Genomic DNA, 7,500 nt, shown 5'->3' with positions numbered 1-7,500 from the left:
CTGGCACCTACTGTGAACACCAGACATCCACCACTGTGGGTGGGGTTCTGCACATCGCACGTATTAACCCCCAGTGTGGCCACAGCATGTGGTTAGGAGGGTATTACATCCAAGTGATTTGTCTTGTCTGAAATGGCAGTTGCATTACACACCAGAGAGGGTGTCGAGTATTCTCCTGCAAACAGAATATTCACTAATACATGAAGCTTCACAAAGGCATCAGTATGTATGATCATCTATCAACAAACAGATAATGAGTGACGTAACGGATTTTTGTAAAATGCTCTTCCCATTATGATGGAATATTTACTGAAGCTGGAACTATAGAAACGGAAACACAACAAACCTTGGCTCTATACTCCATGTGAAATAATCACATGCCATATCCAGCATCACAGAGACAATTCGATGTTAGGACAACAAGTTACACAATGAAACAGACACAGGAGATCAAACTGAATCTTTCCTTTTGTTTTGCTGCTTTATTTGAACTGTATTTGTTATACGCTCCGCAGTGGATGGGAGATACCTGTAGGGCAGCTCTTCCATTTTAAACTTCCTGTCTGCGTGGCGAACCCACAAACCTGCACCCGCAAACCTGCACCCAACCCAAGTGCCAGGGACCCTGTTGTGCTCCCCAAAGAGCAAATGACTCTGGCACAAGTGTCCAGCCACGATTCGGCCCATGCCAGATCAGGGCCAAACCCATGCCAGATCAGGGCCAGACCCGTGCCAGATCAGGGCCAAACCCATGCCAGATCAGAGCCAGACCCGTGCCATTGCAGGGCCAAACCCATGCCAGATCAGAGCCAGACCCGTGCCATTGCAGGGCCAGGCCAATTCTAGAGTCATCTGGTGTGTTGGTTTGCCGACCTGGTTGCAGCAAATGATAAATGGGCACAATTACTCCCATAAGCCAGGCCGGGCTCCTGTTGTTTCTTTTATTCTCCCTTCTGCTTCTGGTCATTAATCTGGGCCTATAAAGCAGCACCCCGTTCACATTCAGCAAGCCGCAGACATACCTGCGCAACCACAGCACTGGGGCCTAATATCAGCCTCTCTGGCTGCTCCAAATCTCCTGCTTCATGAGACGGATATTTATTACTGGAGGTCCCAGCGGGGAGGACCTTTTTTATGGGACTTGTTTTTTTTTTTTTTTTGCACAAGTGTGACAGAACAGCGCCGTTTATCTCTCTATTGAAGTCATATAGCGAGGAGTGGATCCTTCAAACTCTCACTGGAACTGACCGACAAAAAGCGAACGAAACGCTTGTGTCTCCTTGACGTCGTAGGAGCTAATTCAAGTCTTCATCTTGCAGACGGCGCTCTGCCTCTGCTGTCCCTTTCATGTTGATCCCTGGCGACCGTCACCAAATGAGCTCTGCATGTCGGTAAATTGCATTTGGCGCGGCCGCTTCTTTGATGTGGTGGACTGGTGGGCTGGTGGCACCGGTGACGTGGGCGGTCTCTCCCTGCACCTGTGCTCTGTTCAGAGTTCAGTCCTCTCTCGACGGACATCAGAGAGGGAGGCTGCACTGAGGGTCACACTCTCGCCAGGCCTTTCTGCTGTGAACCCGGTCAACAGCTGACTGCTGTTCCGGCCCAGTTCTGGTCCAGGTTGGGCACAGATGTGAACCAGATCAGGTCCTGATTTGTAGCAACATCTCGAGGAGTAATAAAAGTGCTTTTTGACTTATTTCTTTTCTTTACAAGAACTGGCAAAAACTAGCTCATGACAGACTAGTCCAAGATCACCATATCACTGCCGTTTGCTCTCCATAATCACCCAGAAAATCTGTACGAAATTATCGGCTTAATGACTCATTGTAGGAGTCGTGTTTTTTCCTTCACCTCAGGTGAAGTTGCTGCCTGCCAATTAGCCTCCCCAGCGCCACTCGATATTTTTAGGAGCTCGGATCTTCACTAATGGTTCTAGGTTCCTAATAAGGACTCTCAGAGTCACTGCCCCGTGCATGAGAGTTCCTGCCAAAGCTGTTACTAAGTTCCCTTGTGGTTGACGTAAATCTGACTCTTCCAGGAAGAAAATATCTCTTCATTTGACAGTAAATCAATATTGATGCATATTTATTATCTAAAGTATCATATATACAGTGGGCAAAATAAGTATTTGAAATCCTGCCGATTTCGCAAGTTTGGCCACTTGCAAAGAAATGTGTGATCTATAATTGTAATAGTAGCTGTATTTTAACAGTGAGAAACAGAATATCAACAAAAAAATCCAGAAAACTGCATTTTATAACATTTATGACTTATTTGCATTTGATGCAGAAAATAAGTATTTGAACTCCTAGCAAAACATGACTTAGTACTTGGTGGAATAACCCTTGTTGGCAAGCACAGACGTCAGACTTTTCTTGTAGTTGGTCACCAGGTTTACACACATCTCAGGAGGGATTTTGGTCCACTCCTCTTTGCAGATCCTCTCCAAATCCTTAAGGTTACGTTTTCAATGGGAGGGAATGAGGGAATGAGGTTCAAGCCCAATATTCCACGTTACATGGCCCCATCCATAGTCCCCTCGATGCAGTTGAGTCGTCCTGTACCCTTGGCAGAGAAACAGCCCCAAAGCAAAATGTTTCCACCTCCATGCTTGACGGTGGGGATGGTGTTCTTGGGGTCATATTCAGCATTCTTCCCCCTCCAAACGCGGCAAGTCGAGTTGATGCCAAATAGCTTGATTTTGGTCTCATCTGACCACATGCTGTCTCCCAATCCTCCTTAGAATCATTCAAGTGTTCATTGGCAAACTTCAGACGGCCCTGTACATGTGCTTCCTTGAGCAGGGGGACCTTGCAAGTGCTGCAGTACTTCAAACTAGGGATGCACCGATACCACTTTTTTACAAACCGATACGAGTACGAGTATTTTTATTTGTGTACTTGCAGATACCAAGTACCGATACCGATACTTCTTAGATTTGGTCTCCTTGAAAGTGCAATTAATTTGGAGGCAGATTTTGTCAAGCCTATAGTACAAAATTAACAGAAGGCTATCCCAAAGCAAAAATAAACAGAGCTTTCTGGTTTTAACACACAAAAAAAGCCTTCAAACAGACAATATCATCACATTAGACAAAATGCAAATATAACCAGATAAAGGCAATTCAATTTGCTGCATAGTTAACAACACAGTCTGCTTAACAAAAAGTGAACAGAACTATTACTGGATTAGCACAAGAGCACATTTCAGTTACAAAAGGATCAGAAGAATCTCCTGCTCAAGTACACAATCAATCACTTAACCTATGTGGCACAGTCTTTCTCGCTACCTCTCTCTCTGTGTGTGCGTGCGCGTTTTTTTCTTTTGCAAGACGTCAGTTAAGATTGGTTGCTTCGGTCTTGCGCCACTAGCATCAGTGAACTCTGTGTACTTAGCACTATGGTGTGTCTTCAGATGTTTAATCAAATTGCTTGTGTTAAACAAAGTACTTTCCTTTCCGCCCCTCGACACCGTAGCAGTGCAGGTCTTACACTGTGCCCTACTCCTGTCGTCGTCATTTATCTTAAAATGAGCCCAAATCGCCGTTAAGGCAGCACAACGAAATTGCGAATCGCTAACGAGATGCTAGCAGCTAAATTTAGCGAAACCTGTATACTGAAATACTTTGACACTATGACAAACTTTCTTAACACAGTCAAACATCAAGCAAATGCAACACAAGACAGCAAATAAGCTACTTACTAGTCTGGCAGAGAGTGGTAGGACAGGTAGGACAATAAATCACATTTTGTGTCAGCATAGACCGGCCAGTTTGATGCAGTGAAATACTGATGAGTGGTATCGGTGCTTGGTATCGGCAATTCACAAACGAGTACGAATATTTTAACGAAGTATCGGCACCGATACCGATACTGGTATCGGTATCGGTGCATCCCTACTTCAAACCATTACGGCGTAGTGTGTTGCCAATGGTTTTCTTGGTGACTGTGGTCCCAGCTGCCTTGAGATCATTCACAAGCTCCCCCTGTGTAGTTCTGGGGTTATTCTGCACCTTCCGGATGATCACCGATACCGCATGAGGGGATATCTTGCATGGAGCCCCAGACCTAGAGCGATTGACAGTTGATTGGTGTTGCTTCCATTTACGAATAATCGCACCAATAGTTGTCTGCTTCTCACCAAGCTGCTTGCCAATGGTTTTGTAACCTATTCCAGCCTTGTGCAGGTCTACAATCTTATCTCTGATGTCCTTGGTCAACTCTTTGGTCTTGCCCATGGTGGTGAGGTTGAAGGTGTGAAGTATGATTCTTTGGACAGGTTTCTTTTATACACATCACCAGTTAAGATCAGGTGTACCTTGTTAGGCCTAATGAGGACTAATCTGTGTGCTTCTTGGGCACATAACTGGTCATTGGGAGCCAGAATTCTTGCTGTTTGCTTGGGGGTTCAAATACTTATTTTCTGCATCAAATACAAATAAAGTCATAAATGTTATAAAATGCAGTTTTCTGGATTTGTTTGTTGATATTCTATTTCTCACTGTTAAAATACACCTACCATTACAATTATAGATCACACATTTCTTTGCAAGTGGCCAAACTTGTGAAATCGGCAGGGGTTCAAATACTTATTTTCCCCACTGTATATAGCAAGCATATGTATCAAATGTATCACATTTAAATCTTTAAAGCATTTTGTTTACCCAATGCACTGTATGTGATTGGTGATATTTGAGAACATAACAACCTCTCAAGCTCAAGTGCAGAGAGTGCTATGCAGTAGCCCCGTGACACTCGGAGAGTCGCAGAGGATGCGTGCATCTGAAGCCTGAGCATCTGAAGCCTGAGCCCTGAAGTGTGAGTTGCAGAGGATGCGTGCGCCTGAAGCCTGAGCCCTGAAGTGTGAGCTGCCTCACTGAGGGGGTGAGTCTCTGGCGCTCAGCCCGCTCCGCTCCGCTCCTGTGTTTACGTTGTGGCGCGCTCCCTGGGGTTATTAGCGTGGTGCTTGAGTGCGGTGTTAGAGGTGCTCCCAAACAGCCTGCCCTGAGCAGCGCACAGTCACCTCCTCAGGGACTTCGCAGAGGAAAAGTGATTTTCCTTTTTTTCCTTCTCTCTGTTGCTCGCTTTCTCTCCTTCTCTCTCTCTCTCTGCCTCTCTCTCTCTCTCTTTATACTCACCAGTGTTGCACCAATATAATTAAGACCTTTGTCAGGTTTTTAATGGCACACACGACACACTGGAACACACACGTGCATATATGGAGGCGACACAGGACACACACGCAGGTAAGCCTGAGGTCGCAGTGAATTTATTTTCTGCTTTTTCACATCCTGGACCCCCCAGGAGCAGTGGGCGGCTTGTAGCGCCCGGGGACCAAGTGAAGTGAACTGTCCATCTTTGGTCAGGGATGGACATGTGTTCTGTTATTTTGCATGTTTTTTCTGTTGGGGTCCTTAGTGGAGGAAACCCCTTGTGAACACGGGGAGAACATGCAAACTCCACACAGAAAGGCCCGGGAGATAGCCCACTTGAGCACTGTGCACTCTGGGGAGGACCTGCCGCCCAGAGCCAACAGCGCCCCATGTGGGAATCGAACCCATGACCTTCTTGCAGTGCAAGCAACTGAGCCACCGTGCCACCAGTGTTGACCAGTTTCCCCAAGGGCTGGAAGTACACAAGATTCAAAAACTCAAACTTCCCCAACTCAGCAGGGATACCAATAGAATTTTACTTAATTGTATAAATGTATGTCTGTAATGGTGCGACGTCCTAGCACTGTGCACTGTAATCATTCCTTATTCCAATAGCATTTCTGGGCCATTTCTGGCCCACGAAGCACATGATGCAGTGGTGGTATCTTAAAGAGATGGGAGATCCATGGAAATGAGGTTGGGCACGGAAGCTTAGCATGTCTGTGGAACTGAAATCACCTTGCTCAATCTCAGTCTCCACATCTGCTGATTAGTATTTGACTTCAACTTCACCCCATCATTGACCACGTGGCGCAAATGACAGAAAACTGCTTTTTCTTCTTTTGGCCATTTCATGATCATATATCGTATATATGCAATAAACAAAAAACCCAAAGAAAGACAAATAAGGTCCAAGAATTTCATATTTTCGTAGTTATCTAATTATCTTGTTTGAGGAGAAATCATGAATAATGGCTCCTGATTATGGAATATAAATGTCCATGCTCTATGTATATGCAGTGCTGAACACACACACACACAAACACACACACACACACACACACACACCCTTGTGTGGGAGCCCAGCCCGGGCAGCCAGCGAGTGGGTAAGATGTGCGCTCAATAGCAGCAGACATTGATCGAGTACCCAGAGTCCTCCTGGCTTTGAGAGATGGGCACCCCTGCTGGGCCGGACTGCCTTCCCGAGGATTCGTCCGCCCTAGACCATTTTTCTTTTTTTTTTCTCGTTGCCTGTGACTCCTTCCATTTAATTCTTCGGGGGGCCATCTTCAGCTCGCCACCAGTGTCTTTCTTTTGTGGGTGGAATCTACATGGCGGCGACTGGCTCAGTGGACAGCGGTGTGTTCAGGCCTCTGCCTATTTTTTTGCACAGTGGCTTCGCCACATGGCTCTTCCTGTTGTTATTGTCAGTGGAAAAAAGTGTGGATTGATTTTCGAAGCCTTCAGAAAGAGAGAAAGTAAGAAAATATCACGGGCGCTGAAGAATTTCCGTTCTCCTGGAGAGTAGTGTGATGCAAGCACACGCGCAGTCAATTGTACGTGTCAGTGAATTTGCTAAATTGCACATCCCCTCTTGTTGCGCCCTTTTTCTCCACCATTGTTACCGTGGCAACCCTCCACAAAGACGTACAGGTGCATGTCCTTTCATGTGGCAAACTTACTGAATGGAATATCAATGTGGTCTCAGCTTCTCTCTCTCTCTCTCACACACACACACACACACACACACACACACACACACACACACACACACACACACACACACACACACACACACACACACACACACACACACACACACACACACACACACACACACACACATGCACACACACACACATGTATTTGACCTGAATCTGAAATCTGTTCAATATTGTTCATGTTTCTCTGATGCATCCTTCCCCAATGGTGGCTAGTGGAGTGTGCCTTATCTCTCAAAGAGGACCTATTATGCTTATACCTGTTTTCCCCTTTCCTTTAGTGAGTTCCTTTTGTGCTTCTAAACGCTTTGCAAAGTTACAAAGCCCAAATTACACGCTAGAGAGAGTAACTCTCTCCCACAGAAACCACTTTTCTTACCTGCCTGAAACACCTTGTTGAAATTCCAGCCCTTTTCCTTTGTTACAACATGATGCAATCTCATAACACAATCCTTATTGTCTACCCAACTGACCAATCAGAGCACACTGGGCTCATCGGAAGACTAGGCTTAAAGACACAGAAGCTCTAACAGAGCGTTTCAGACAGAGGGTGAGATGAGATGTACAGGATGAGAAAAATAATGTGTTTTGGGAACATTGAATCATGTAAATCTATTTAGTAGAACC

The 7,500-nt window shown here is 45.6% G+C and overlaps 1 protein-coding gene across 2 annotated transcripts in view; it reads left to right on the top strand.

The window, feature by feature from the left end:
• Positions 1-7,500, top strand: part of LOC105911936 (fibroblast growth factor 14) — a 70,781-nt gene that overhangs the window by 60,883 nt on the left and 2,398 nt on the right. The gene's annotated exons all lie outside the window — the stretch shown is intronic.

This window comes from Clupea harengus, chromosome 21 (genome assembly GCF_900700415.2).
Source record: "Clupea harengus chromosome 21, Ch_v2.0.2, whole genome shotgun sequence".
Classification (NCBI taxonomy): Eukaryota; Metazoa; Chordata; class Actinopteri; order Clupeiformes; family Clupeidae; genus Clupea; species Clupea harengus.
This window is presented reverse-complemented; position numbering and strand designations above follow the sequence as displayed.